The 15,358-nt window shown below is 42.7% G+C and overlaps 1 long non-coding RNA gene across 4 annotated transcripts; it reads left to right on the forward strand.

Annotated features, from left to right (window-relative positions):
• The first annotated feature begins 4,765 nt into the window (after nucleotides 1-4,765).
• On the forward strand, nucleotides 4,766-14,500 carry LOC112068143 (uncharacterized). Of its 4 annotated transcripts, none has more exons than XR_002893522.2 (4): nucleotides 4,766-4,965; nucleotides 6,479-6,573; nucleotides 8,175-8,244; nucleotides 11,634-12,870. It is a non-coding gene; the product is annotated as an uncharacterized lncRNA (long non-coding RNA). The 4 variants fall into 4 exon arrangements; XR_002893523.2 differs by having other exon boundaries at nucleotides 4,766-4,954; XR_011475114.1 differs by lacking the exons at nucleotides 4,766-4,965; nucleotides 6,479-6,573 and adding an exon at nucleotides 13,180-14,500 and having other exon boundaries at nucleotides 6,812-8,244; nucleotides 11,634-12,684.
• Nucleotides 14,501-15,358: the final 858 nt, after the last annotated feature.

Here is a 15,358-nt window from a genome sequence, read left to right on the forward strand (position 1 = left end):
GGAGGTGTGATGGTGTGGGGGTGCTTGGCTGGTGACACAGTCTGTGATTTATTTAGAATTCAAGGCACACTTAACCTGCATGGCTACCACAGCAGTCTGCAGCAATACGCCATACCATCTGGTTTGCACATAGTGGGACTATCATTTGTTTTTCAACAGGACAATGATCTAACACACCTCCAGGCTGTGTAAAGGCTATTTGACTACGAAGGAGAGTGATGGAGTGCTGCATCAGATTACCTGGCCTCCACAATCACCTGACCTCAACCCAATTGCGATGGTTAGGGATGAGTTGGACCGCAGAGTGAAGGAAAAGCAGCCAACAAATGCTCAGCATATGTGGGAACTCCTTCAAGACTGTTGGAAAAGCATTCCAGGAGGAGCTGGTTGAGCGAATGCAAAGCTGTCATCAATGCAAAGGGTGGCTACTTTGAAGAATCTAAAATCTAAAATATATTTTGTTTTATTTTACACTTCTTTGGTTTACTACATGATTCCATATGTGTTATTTCATAGTTTTAATGTCTTCACTATTATTCTACAATGTAGAAAATAGTGAAAATAAAGATAAACCCTTGAATGAGTAGGTGTGTCCAAACTTTTGACTGGTTCTGTACATTTAACTTGGTTTGGTATAGTGTGTTTGTACACTACTTGTAGCTGTATAGTCCATTTGCTTGTGTTGTTGGTCTTGGCTAGCTTGATGTTCMGGACTGGTTGCTAGCTAGCCAGCACTCACTCATGTGGCTGCTAGCACCATCATGAAAAGGGGCATGAGGGAGGCCCTACAGTCAATATTATGTTTTTCTAAGTATTGAGAACACTCAGTAGCAGGTAATGTTGAAAAGTAATCTTTATTAAAAGCATGAACTGGCGCACACCCAGAGAAAATGATTTAGTGTAAAGGTGCTGACTACGCTGAAGAAGGCACAGTGATGCCGAAACGTTGGTGTTTTTTTACCCAATAAATTACTGGTAGGTTATATGGAGTGTGCAACTCTTCGTTTTTATAGAAAAGTAATCTTTGGACATGGAACATTTCGTTTTGTAACTGACTAAAACAAGCAGATAACAATAAAATGGCGTTTGAAAAAGGTCAACTTTTTGCTATGGGATAACCTAGGTAACCACCGGTTGTTTTCCCCACAGATGGGTGGGCTATGACGGTCCCTGAGGTCCCTCCGCTCTTATCTTCTTTTTCTTCGATGGGGTTTAACGGAAGTTGGCATCCAATATTAATGGTGCATTACCACCACCAGCTGGACGAGGTATTGAATGAGAAAATAAAAAATCGTGGGAAAGGGGGAAAACAACATCATACAAAATTAAACATATCAACTAACAAAACCCATCCCATTTCTTCAATCACAGTCAGCTACAAAATACCTCCCTACACGGCTCAGAGGCCTGTGATGGCGGAACATTCACCAACAGGATTTCTTGCATGGCCTCGGCTGTGAAATCCCTAAAGACACAAAAAACGTTCAGCTCCCTTCAATGATTCCAATTTTCTTGGACTTCTTCTCCGCTTGCGCTGTACAGTTTATGACCATTGCAATAAATAAAGCAAAGTCCACCTTTTAACATGAAGCATTTCACTTTCACTCGGTTGATGAGAAACCTTCACTGGTCGTGGAGGCTCTACTACCATTGTTTCTTCCCCGCCACTCGTTCCTTCCAATCTTCTCACCACCTCCAGATAGGAGACACGCTGGACACTCCTTACTCTTGCCACCTCAGTCTCCTTCACCTGAACAGGGCACTCCAGGAATTCAGGCACATATTCACCTCCACAACTGCAGCATTTCACTTCATCTGGCATACGATATTCTTCCCTTCTGACACATGACCAAATCTTTTACATTTATGAAACTAACGGGTTGTGCGCAAAAGCTCTAATAGGGTATCTCTTGAATCCTAACTTTATATGAGAAGGGAGAGATTCTTCATCTAAGAACAGTAGCATGGATGAAGTKAATTTATTTTCTCCATCTACCATACAGGTCAGTCGACGTGCACCAACCACTCCATCGGTGTCTTCAGTTATATCCTTATATCCTATATCCTGCCTTTACTTCTTGTGCCACCCCAGAAATAACCCCTTTGATAGGCACCCTGCTACGAAAATCCAAGCAGGAAACATTCCACTCTGATATCTTTTTGAGTCTTAAAACACGCTTCTTCTGCTCCGCAGACACACAAAAAATCTAAATAAGACCACTTCTTGTGACTCTCACCGACTCCACACTTTCCTCCTACACATTCCAGAATTTCCTCGAGACGTTAAACAGATTTCCCAAGTAGTATTGATCCAAAACCCTCACTCTGACTAAAAACTAGTCTAGAGATTTATTTTTTTCCATGATAGCTTTACTTCTCGTTTCCCTTTTTCTTTGCCACGGTAACCCACTCATTCTCACTTTCTGTGCTATTGTCTTTACCCGACTCACTAGCAGTTTCAAACAAAACCTCAGTTTCCACCATCTTCCCACTATCATCTCCTGGGCTGAAAGCCCAGATGATATATACATCTCATATGTATATACTGTACTCTATACCATCTACTGCATCTTGCCTATGCCGTTCTGTACCATCACTCATTCATATATCTTTATGTACATATTCTTTATCCCTTTACACTTGTGTGTATAAGGTAGTAGTTGTGGAATTGTTAGGTTAGATTACTTGTTGGTTATTACTGCATTGTCGGAACTAGAAGCACAAGCATTTCGCTACACTCGCATTAACATCTGCTAACCATGTGTATGTGACAAATAAAATTTGCTTTGATTTGATTTGATTTGAAGCCTAACAACTGTTATGGTTGGAACACTTTAATTTATAGGCAGAGTTATACGGTCACAATCCACACAATATCAAAAGGTTCATTTAAAATGTAATTAGCTATGTTAAAATTTAAGATTGAACTTGTTTATATGTAACAAAGAGTAGGCGCCTCTATTCAATGAATCAGGTGATTTCCCCTCTGAGCTTCTTCTTCTTCTTCTTTTGTGGTTTTATGGCGGACTACAACCCCAAAAGGTGAATTGCAGCCACCAACTGGACAGGTAGAAAAAACAAGATAAAACGAAAAGAAAAKMAAATCAAATGTTATTTGTCACAATGTATTTTCTTAAATTCTTGTTAATCTAACTGCACTGTCCAATTTACAGTAGCTATTACAGTGAAAGAATACAATGCTATTGTTTGAGGAGAGTGCGCAGTTTTGAAYATGAAAGTAAGTTATTAATAAACAAATTAGGCACATTTAGGCAGTCTTGATACAAAATTTGGAACATAAATGCAATGGTTCGTTGGATCAATCTAAAACGTTGCACATACACTGCTGCCATCTAGTGGCCAATATCTAAATTGCATCTGGGCTGGAATAATACATTATGGTCTTTCTCTTCCATTTCAAAGATGATGGTACAATTTTTTTTTKTGGTACAAAACAGTTATTTTTTTCTTTGTTTTACCTTTTATCAGATCTAATGTGTTATATTCTCCTACATTCCTTTCACATTTCCACAAACTTCAAAGTGTTTCCTTTCAAATGGTACCAATTCATATCCTTGCTTCAGGGCCTGAGCTACAGGCAGTTAGATTTGGGTATGTAATTTTAGGCGAAAATTGAAAAAAAGTGTCCAATCCATAAGGGGTTTTAAATGAGTGATTACTGGGGTAGCAGTAAATGTAAAAGTTGATCAACTGAAGGGGAAGATTCACGGTGTTTGTGATGCTCGTCATTTGATGCAACACAGGCATGAGTGGTGAAACAGAAGAGTCATTGTCTGTTCTTTTGAGTTTTGATGTTGAGTCTTTGCCCGACAAAGTGATGTTAGGATATGTAAGTTATCAWGTACAAGCTTTTGTAAATTTTTGGTATTGGAGTGGCCATCACAAAGCCCTGACCTCAATCCCATAGAAAATTTGTCTGCAGAACTGAAAAAGCGTGTGGGAGCAAAGAGGCCTACAAACCTGACTAAGTTACACCAGCTCTGTCAGGAGGAATGGGCCAAAATTCACCCAACTTATTGTAGGAAGCTTGTGGAAGCTACCCGAAACGTTTGACCCAAGTTAAACAATTTAAAAGCAATGCTACCAAATACTAATTGAGTGTATGTAAACTTCTGACCCACTGGGAATGTGATGAAATAAATAAAAGCTGAAATAAATWATTCTCTCTACTATTATTCTGACATTTCACATTCTTAAAATAAAGTGGTGATCCTAACTGACCTAAGACTGGGAATTTTTACAAGGATTAAATGTCAGGAATTGTGAAAAACTGAGTTTAAATGTATTTTGCTAAGGTGTATGTAATCTTCCGACTTCAACTGTATGTTTCAATATGTTTGKACATTTATAGCAATGGTTATCAACTGTACTGCAGGGATGGAACGTCACATAAAATTGAGGTTGTAGTGGCAGCTGCAGAGAGGTATTTGGGTGTGCGAGACTTGACATCAGGAGTTACAGAGTGTGTTAAGTGGTGGTGTCACATTCTTTCAGGTTGTTGGCCTGAGGTAGGATTAAATATATTTAAATAGTGGAGTAGGGTGGTGTTGTTTTTATTATTTTTATTTGTTAATTTTGTTGTGTGAGTATAGTGTTAGATGGCAGAGTATTTGTTTATTTTTATTTTATTTATAAGGGATTTGGACTCCAGACTAGTAGGTGGCGGTAATGCAACATTTATTGGATGCCATCTGCCATTAAACCTCATCGAATAGGAAGAAGAAAGAGATGGCTAACACTTCCGGCTTATTGTGAGGAAACGTTCTTCGGCCAATTACATTCGGCTAATATTTACATATTGTGCTTTACGTGAAATGCGTCAACAGATTGAGAACGCAAACGACAGAATCTACCAGTGCTGCAAAAAGTTGGGTAAAAAACCTACCCTATCTCCATCGCCTACTGCCAAAAAGACCAACAGCATGCACAACCGGTAAAGTAAATGTAAATCTGATTTTATTCAACATTCTGCCTTGTAGAGACTGTTGCGTCTTTTTCATAGCGACTTCTTTCAGATACATATCTACAGAGTAACCATCAAATCAAATGTTATTTGTCACATGCGCTGAATACAACAGGTGTAGACCTTACAAACAATGACATTTTAAGAAAATAAGTGTGAAGAAAGTATTTACTAAAATAAACTGAAGTAAAAAATAAATAAATGAGAAAAATAGAAAATAAAAAAGAATTAAGTGGCAAAAATAAAATAACAGTAGCGAGGCTACAGTATATACAGGGGGTACCGGTACAGAGTCAGTGTGCGGGGGCACAGGTTAGTCGAGGTAATTGAGGTAATATGTACATTTTGGTAGATAAAGTGACTATGCATGGATAATAAACAGAGAGGAGCAACAGCGTAAAAATGGGGGCGGGCAATGCAAATAGTCAGGGTAGCCATTTAATTAGCTGTTCAGGAGTCTTATGGCTTAGGGGTAGAAGCTGTTTAGAAGCCTCTTGGACCTAGACTTTGTGCTCTGGTACCGCTTGCCGTGCTGTAGCAGAGAGAACAGCCTATGACAAGGGAGGCTGGAGTCTTTGGTCATTTTTTGGGCTTTTCTCTGATACCGCCTGGTGTAGAGGTTCTGGATGGCAGGAAGCTTGGCCCCAGTGATGTACTGAGCTGTTCGCACTACCCTCTGTAGTGCCTTGCGGTCGGAGGCCAAGCAGTTGCCATACCAGACGGTAATCCAACCAGTCAGGATGCTCTCTGGTGCAGCTGTAGAACTTTTGAGGATCTGAGSACCCATGCCAAATCTGTTCAGTCTCCTGAAGGGGAATAGGCTTTGAGTGATCAAGTTCAGAACTGCTGTCAGTCAAAACCAATATAGCACTGTGATGCGCGTAGCCTGAGCTCTGACGTCAATTATAGTGTATACAGGTATGCGTGTAAAGGGTTAAGACTTAATCCCTACTCCCCGATCTGTGTGGGCACTCGAGGTGAAGCAGGGAAAGCACTGGTTTAGCCCGATCCTGATACATCCAAATAACCAGTGACGAAAGCCCCTTACATGGAACTAATACTCCTCGTTATTGGTCTACACGCAGAGTCTGCCCATGGGAGATTCATTAAGACCAGGCCTATTCATTTGAGCTGTAAACTCAGCCTGTTTTAAACTGAAAATCTTGTATCCGCCTGCGTAAAGAAGCAAGAGATATTTTGTATATTATCTACCTCACTTGCTTTGGCAATGTTAACACATGTTTCCCATGCCAATAAAGCCCCTTGAATTGAATTGAATTGAATTGATATTGCCATTGGAGCGCACGTGTAACATTACCACTAGAGGGAGCCACAGGCATAGAATGTATTTCTTAAACCACTTGGTTTTCCTGTTTCACTTTCTTCACTTTCAAAAATATTGAAATTTTGTACATTTCCCCCCACAGTTTATGAGAAATGTCACATTTCCTTTGATGTTGTGTTGTCCCCCCCCCCCCCCATTCCCTTCCCCAGGTTACCAGTGGGAGTACAAGTAGAGGACAGGCAAGCCTAGTGGCTGTGCGGGGGTCTATTAGAAGGACTGCTTCTCCCTGCTGTCCAGTCATCCAGTGAAGTACTTCCGCCTGGGCATCCCCCTGCTAGACCGGGACAACCTGGGCTTGGTGCTGTTACTGCGTGGCCAACACACACCTCCTTTAAAACCCYGGGTGTAACAGTATAACTTTAGTACCGTCCCCTCGCGCGAACCAGGGACCCTCTGCACACATCGACAACAGTCACCCACGAAGCATCGTTACACACCTGTCTCTTATACACATCTAGATGTGTATAAGAGACAGACTTTAAAACCCCGGGTGTAACAGTATAACTTTAGTACCGTCCCCTCGCGCGAACCAGGGACCCTCTGCACACATCGACAACAGTCACCCACGAAGCATCGTTACCCATCGCTCCACAAAGGCCACGGCCCTTGCAGAGCAAGGGGAAACCCTACTTAAGTCTCAGAGCAAGTGACGTAACTGATTGAAACGCTACTAGCGCGTACCCGCTAACTAGCTAGCCATTTCACATCCGTTACACTCACCCCCCTTTCAACCTCCGCCTTTTCCGCAGCAACCAGTGATCCAGGTCAACAGCATCAATGTAACAGTATAACTTTAAACCGTCCCCTCGCCCCGACCTCGGGCGCGAACCAGGGACCCTCTGCACACATCAACAACGGTCGCCCACGAAGCATCGTTACCCATCGCTCCACAAAGGCCACGGCCCTTGCAGAGCAAGGGGAAACCCTACTTAAGTCTCAGAGCAAGTGACGTAACTGATTGAAACGCTACTAGCGCGTACCCGCTAACTAGCTAGCCATTTCACATCCGTTACACGGGCATGGGGACATTAAGCTGGCCCAGCTGGCTATGCTGCTTGCAGAAATCAGAACAGTGTCCCGCCTCTATGACGGCAGCTCTTGTCCAATCGAGTACGACGGCATTCCCATACGCAAGGTGAGGGCTTCATCATCGACATGCCCAGCCTTAATCTGCAGTGGGATAATAAGCTATGTGGCTGAAGCTGATTACTACAGAGGGAACATTATATTTCGGGAGTCCTGATATAAAAATTGGGCTGTTATAGAATGTTCGTTGAGCTCCTCTCTGTCAATCGTCATCTTTCTGCAGTATTTGTAGTTAATTTTCAATCTGGGTTGAATGCCCTGTCTTTGCCATCAAATCAACTTTTATTGGTCACATACACATGGTTAGAAGATGTTATTGCGAGTGTAGTGAAATGCTTATGCTTCTAGATCCGACAGTGCAGCAGTATCTAACAGGTAATATCTAACAATTCCACAACAAAAGCTAATATCTAACAAATTCCACGACAAAACCTAATACACACAATCTAGTAAAGGAATGGGATTAGAATATATATGGATGAACAGTGACAGAGCGGCTAAGATGCAATAGGTAGTAAAGAATAGATAGTGAAATTAACAGTGTACAGCAAGCTGCTTTACAATGCTAGACAAAACTGTGTGAAGCAACAGAATGTTTCCCGCACTCTGTTACCGCCTACAGGTCACCCATCATCCAACCCTCTCTCTTTTATCCCACACTCTCACAGTGAACAGCTTTAGGCTATTACCAACACTGAGGAAATACACCCGTCTTTCCTCTGATCTGTATGTGATGTTAATACTCTTCTCTCCTCCCAGATGTTGATGGGTGTATCTCCAACCTGTCTGTACAGGACTTTGAAGCACAAGCTATGGCAACTATGAACAGGTCAGTTAGCCCCGGTTGCATTTCAGGGTTAAATAATCATTTAGTTGAGACAGACAGTGCCTGTGATCCCTATAGTCAGTTAGTTCTGTCAGGTAACTGTAGGAGATCTGGTCCTGTCAGGTACTGCACCAGCTGTAGCTCCTCTGACTCACAGCAGACCTTCAATATTAATGCTTTTCAAATCAAATTGTATTAGTCACATGCGCCAAATACAACAGGTGTAGACCTTACAGTGAAATGCTTACTTACAAGCCCCTAACCAACAATGCAGTTGAAAAAAAATAAGATAATAATAAGTGATAAAAGTAACAGGTAATTAAAGAGCAGCAGTAAAATAACAATAACGAGACTATATACAGGGGGGTACTGATACAGAGTCAATGTGCGGGGGCACCGGTTAGTTGAGGTAGTATGTACACGTAGGTAGAGTTATTAAAGTGACTATGCATAGATGACAACAGAGAGTAGCAGTGGTGTAAAGAGGGGGGGGGGGCAATGCAAATAGTCTGGGTAGCCATTCAACAATATGTTCAGGAGTCTTATGGCTTGGGGGTAGAAGCTGTAAAGAAGCCTCTTGGACCTAGACTTGGCGCTCCGGTACCGCTTGCCGTGCGGTAGCAGAGAGAACAGTCTATGACTAGGGTGGCTGGAGTCTTTGACAATTTTTAGGRCCTTCCTCTGACACCGCCTGGTATAGAGGTCCTGGATGGCAGGAAGCTTGGCCCCAGTGATGTACTGGGCCGTTCGCACTACCCTCTGTAGTGCATTGCTGTCGGAGGCCGAGCAGTTGCCATACCAGGCAGTGACGCAACCAGTCAGGATACTTTTGATGGTGCAGCTGTACAACCWTTTGAGGATCTGAGGACCCATGCCAAATCTTTTCAGTCTCCTGAGGGGGAATAGGTTTTGTCGTGCCCTCTTCACGACTGTCTTGGTGTGCTTGGACCATGTTAGTTTGTTGGTGATGTGGACACCAAGGAACTTGAAGCTTTCAACCTGCTCCACTGCAGCCCTGTCGATGAAAATGGGGCCATGCTCGGTCCTCTTTTTCCTGTAGTCCACAATCATCTCCTTTGTCTTGATCACGTTGAGGGAGAGGTTGTTGTCCTGGCATCACACGGCCAGGTCTCTGACCTCCTCCCTATAGGCTGCCTCATTGTTGTCGGTGATCAGGCTTACCACTGTTGTGTCATCGGCAAATTTAATGATGGTGTTGGAGTCATGCCTGGCCGTGCAGTCATGAGTGAACAGGGAGTATAGGAAGGGGACTGAGCACACACCCCTGAGGGGCCCCTGTGTTGAGGATCAGCATTGGGGATGTGTTGTTACCTATCCTTACCACCTGGGGGGCGGCCCGTCAGGAAGTCCAGGATCCAGTTGCAGAGGGAGTTGTTTAGTCCCAGGGTCCTTAGCTTATTTATTGAGCTTTGAGGGCACTATGGTGTTGAATGCTGAGCTGTAGTCAATTAATAGCATTCTCACATAGGTGTTCCTTTTGTCCAGATGTGAAAGGGCAGTGTGGTGTCCAATAGAGATTGCATCATCTGTGGATCTGTTGGGGCGGTATGGAAATTGGAGTGGGTTTAGGGTTKMTGGGATGATGGTGTTGATGTGAGCCATGACCAGCCTTTCAAAGCACTTCATGGCTACAGACGTGAGTGCTACGGGTCGGTAGTCATTTAGGCAGGTTACCTTAGTGTTCTTGGACACAGGCACTATGGTGGTCTGCTTAAAACATGTTGGTATTACAGACTCGAACAGGGAGAGGTTGAAAATGTCAGTGAAGACACTTGCCAGTTGGTCAGCGCATGCTCACAGTGCACGTCCTGGTAATCCGTCTGGCCCTGCAGCCTTGTGAATGTTGACCTGTTTAAAGGTCTTACTCACATCTTCTGCGGAGAGCGTGATCACACAGTCTTCCGGAACAGCTGGTGCTCTCATGCATGTTTCAGTGTTATTTGCCTCGAAGCGAGCATAGAAGTAGTTTAGCTTGTCTGATAAGCTCGTTTCACTGGGCAGCTTTCAGCTGTGCTTCCCTTTGTAGTCTGTAATGGTTTGCAAGCCCTGCCACATCCGCGAGCGCCAGAGCCGGTGTAGTATGATTCGATCTTAGTTCTATGTTGACGCTTTGCCTGTTTGATGGTTTGTCGGCGGGCATAGCGGGATTTCTTATAAGCTTCCGGGTTAGAGTCCCGCTCCTTGAAAGCGGCAGCTCTAGCCTTTAGCTCAGTGCGGATGTTGCCTGTAATCCATGGCTTCTAGTTGGGGTATGTACGTAYGGTCACTGTGGGGACGACGTCCTCGATGCACTTATTGATGAAGCCAATGACTGATGTGGTGTACTCCTCAATGCCATCGGAGGAATCACGGAACGTATTCCAGTCTGTGCTAGCAAAACAGTCCTGTAGCTTAGCATCTGCTTCACCTGACCACTTTTTTATTGACCTAGTCACTGGTGCTTCCTGCTTGAATTTTTGCTTGTAAGCAGGAATCAGGAGGATAGAATTATTGCACATTTAACATGCTGATAGAATGCATTAAAGTCCCCGGCTACTAGGAGCGCCGCCTCTGGGTGAGCGATTCCTTGTTTGCTTATGGTGGAATACAGCTCATTCAATGCTGTCTTAGTGCCTGCCTCTGACTGTGGTGGTATGTAAACAGCTACAAAGAATACAGATGAATACTCTCTCGGTAGGTAGTGTGGTCTACAGCTTATCATGAGATATTCTACCTCAGGCGAGCAAAACCTCGAGACTTCCTTAGATATCGTGCACCAACTGTTATTTACAAAAATACATAGTCCGCCGCCCCTTGTCTTACCAGACACCACTGATCTATCCTACCGGTACATCATATAACCAGCCAGCTGAATGTTGATATTGTCGTTGTTCAGCCTTGACTCCGTGAAGCATAAGATGTTACAGTTTTTAATGTCCCGTTAGTAGTTTAATCTTCCACGTAACTCGTTGATTTTATTCTCCAAGGATTGCACGTTTGCTTGCAGAATGTAGGGAAGTGTTTTTTTCCCCCGATCGACTACGAATTCTCAGTTGAGTGTCTGTGCCGCTCGACGCAGCTCTAATTTGTTTTGATCAGCGTCTGCACATCGGATGCATCCACTCATCACTCTCTCGCCGTCTCTGTTTGTATGCATTGGAGAGAAGAGGAGACAAGAGTTGACAAATCCTTCCCATACAATATTAACGTGAAGCGAGTGGAACTGCTCATAGGGAGAAGTGACAAGTCCCTGGATAATCATCATTGTTTGTCCAGTGCAGTCATTGCAGTGCTCCAACTTAAAGGAGCATCTGTCCGCGTTAATTAACAGTTGAAGTTAAGCCTGTGCCCTGTGTGACAGTGTGTCTCTCCCCCTCCCCATGTCCCACCAGTGAGTCCAGACCCAGTATAGAGCACAGTCTGAGGCTGACGTCAACCTACTCCCACTACCTGACAGAGGACGGCAGGCCTGAGATCACCACCTGGAGACTGCATGAATCAGGCCTTCATTGTCGAATTGCTGCAAAGAAACCACTACTAAAGGAAACCAATAAGAAGRAGAGACTTGCTTGGGCCAAGAAACACGAGCAATGGACATTAGACCGGTGGAAATCTGTCCTTTGGTCTGATGAGTCCAAATTTGAGATTTTTGGTTCCAACCGCCGTGTCTTTGTGAGACAGAAAAATTGGATGTAATAAATGTATCACTAGTCACTTTAAACAATGCCACTTTATATAATGTTTACATACCCTACATTACTCATCTCATATGTATATACTGTACTCTATACCATCTACTGCATCTTGCCTATGCCGTTCGGCCATCGTTCATCCATATATTTATATGTACATATTCTTATTCATTCCTTTACACTTSTGTGTATAAGGTAGTTGTTGTGAAATTGTTTGATTACTTGTTAGTAACTATTACTGCACTGCCGGAACTAGAAGCACAAGCATTACGCTACTCTCGCATTAACATCTGCTAACCATGTGTATGTGACCAATAACATTTTATTTTATTTGAATGGATGATCTCTGCATGTGTAGTTCCCACTGTGAAGCATGGAGGAGAAGGTGTAATGATGTGGGGGTGCTCTGCTGGTGACACTGTGATTTATTTAGAATTCAAGGCACACTTAACCAGCATGGCTACCACAGCATTCTGCAGCAATACGCCATCGTATCTGGTTTGCGCTTAGTGGGACTATATTTGCTTTTTCAACAGGACAATGACCCAATACACCTTCAGGCTGTGTAGGGGCTTTTTGACCAAGAAGAGTGATGGAGTGCTGCATCAGATTACCTGGCCTCCACAGTCACCCGGCCTCAACCCAATTGAGATGGTTTGGGATGAGTTGGACCACAGAATGAAGGAAAAGCAGCCAACAAGTGCTCAGCATATGTGGGAACTCCTTCAAGACTGTTGGAAAAGCTTTCCAGGTGAAACTGGTTGAGAGAATGCCAAGAGTGTGCAAAGCTGTCATCAATGCAAAGGGTGGCTACTTTGAAGAATCTCAAACACTTTTTACTACATGATTCCATTTGTGTTATTTAATTGTGTTGATGTCTTCACTACTCTTCTACAATGTAGAAAATAGTCCAAATAAAGAAAGGCCATTGAATGAGTAGGTGTGTCCAAACTTGACTGGTACTGTACACTACATACAACACAGGATTTGTTGGTAGATTTYTATACTTTAAAGCAGAGTGGGATCTGACGATCCAAAATATTATTTATGATAAGGTGGTTCTTGTAATGTGAACTCTACAGATGCTGCAGTCTGCTTTGCTGCAGTGCAGTGAGCTGTGGAGGTGATTAGTCTCCCAGGCTGCAATTATGTAACCATGACTAGGACCCTGCGTTTTTCTTCACTAAGATCACATCATTAGGGAAACGTCAGGGCTTTAACCATGCCTGTTGTATGTTACTCCCAGAGGGCCCATTGCCCAGGCGAAGGCTGCAGCTGCTGGCCAGACTGGTCCTGGTGGGACAGACCTCGAGCACAACTCCTCTGACCATCTGCTCATACTGGCCCGCTTCCGCYTCTGCCCCTGAGACTGGATGTCAAGGGTTAAGGGTCAGAGCCTCAAACAGACCTGGAGGTCAAAGAACTGGAGAGACCAGGGAATTCACCCATACCTCTAACCAGCAACCAATAGCTTCTGTCTCTCATATTTTCATATCACCACAGAGAAAGGCTGTCATTTGAATGACATTTATTGATGATCTTGCAACTTGGCAGTGTGCCTATCTCTAGTGGATAGATATAGGCTACTGCGTCGAGATGTTTACACTTTTCCAAATACTTTTTATCTTATTTTACATTGGTTGAAGATATTATGAAAAGAGAYATTTTTATATTTGAATGGTTTTAATAAATGTTGACATGAATTCATTTGAAAATGTGCTGCTGATAAGGAATAGCACTGAGAAATCTACATGTTTTATTCATTATGTCATTATGCACATGAGCACATACTATTTGGTTTGATAATATTGGTATTGAAAATGAAGGCTATTATGTTACAGCTATTGTACCTTATTTAGCACAATAAAATACCTGCAACTAAAGACACCTTGTACATGCATATAGTTCCGCTCTGTAATTATGTCACATTACATTGAATGAGTTCCAGGGATTGTTTGATAACCAAAGGYACACAGGTGGACAGAGAAGCTCCCACGAGCTGATCAGAGAAAAGTGAGAGTTTTCTCACCCGGAGAGGAATGGAAATTAACCCAGGGTACATAACCTTGAGAGACGAACCTGCTTGTGCGTTAGGTGAAAAGCTAATTTATAGGAACAGAACAGTCATCTCTGCCTTTAGATGAAGAATCACTGGAGTCAGCCTCCTGACAGGCAATTTCTCTCAAAACGTTGGGAGTGTTTTCAATATTCTACACACTGCAGAATCCTTACATTTGTTCCTAATATTGCACATCACTCTTTTTCTTTAGACCGAAACTAAGTCAGAGTTTGAGGACATTGAATTTGGAATTTCTTGTCGTGAAAGAAGCAACTCTCCAAAATCTATTGTATTTGGTTGCCTTATATAATGGCCACATTAGTGCTTTCAGCCGCCCTGCTCTAGCACACAAACCGCTGCTTGTAAACGTGTATCACTATGTGGCCTTAATTCTGTTTTGACACTGCTGACATTCTAGTCAAAATATGATCAAGTCTGTGGCCAAATTGAATTAGTGTGTGTTTCCTTGCCAGGGACATGCCAAGGTTTTTAAACAAAAGTAGACACTTCACACCCATGTCCCATTCAAATAAACTCGACTTGCTTTGGTTGATCATCTTTGACTTGTTTTATCTCAAGTCCACATCACTCAAATGTTCTTGTAATGTGCTGTTCTTTGTCTTTCTGTATTTTTCTCCATCTGAATTCCTCACCACCTAACCAATACATGGTGGTGTGAACTGTGAATTAAGGCCATTAGGACTCACGTCTCTGGTTTTAGAGTTCAGTGATGTTCTGCTGATATTGCAAAGCTGCTGCTGCTGCTTTGTGGGATTTCTGGGATGAAAGCATTCACAGGCTGATCGTTTGACGGTTGGTGAGATCCAGCCTCATTGATGATGACTCATCTTCTTGCTTAGACATGGGATGAATCCTAATACTTTGAAGATGAGTCCTTTCCTTAGCTCTTGTCCTTTAACCTCATTKACGATTTCCTATTGTGTAATTTAGATATGTGGGAATGAGGGATAGAAAAAAAGGTCAGAAAGTATTGGGGTTTATCACATTTATTTTCTAACTATACACAATGGTGGGAATGTACCCAACTGTCGTAATTGATTAATATTAAAGATACCTTAATAGAAAATGACTCAAGTAAATGGAAAAGTCACCCAGTAAAATACTATTTGAGTAAAAGTCCAAGTATTTGGTTCCAAATATACAGAAGTATCAAAGTCAATGTTATTGCTAAAATATAGTTAAGTATCAAAAGTAAAAGTATAAATCAGTCCAAAATCCTTAAGCAAACCAGATGGCACCATTTGCATATATATATTTTTTACAGATAGCCAGGGGCACACTCCAACACTTAATTTACAAACGAAGCATGTGTTTAGTGAGTCTGCCAGATCAGAGGCAGTAGGGA

This window comes from Salvelinus sp. IW2-2015, unplaced genomic scaffold, assembly GCF_002910315.2.
Source record: "Salvelinus sp. IW2-2015 unplaced genomic scaffold, ASM291031v2 Un_scaffold86, whole genome shotgun sequence".
Lineage (NCBI taxonomy): Eukaryota > Metazoa > Chordata > Actinopteri > Salmoniformes > Salmonidae > Salvelinus > Salvelinus sp. IW2-2015.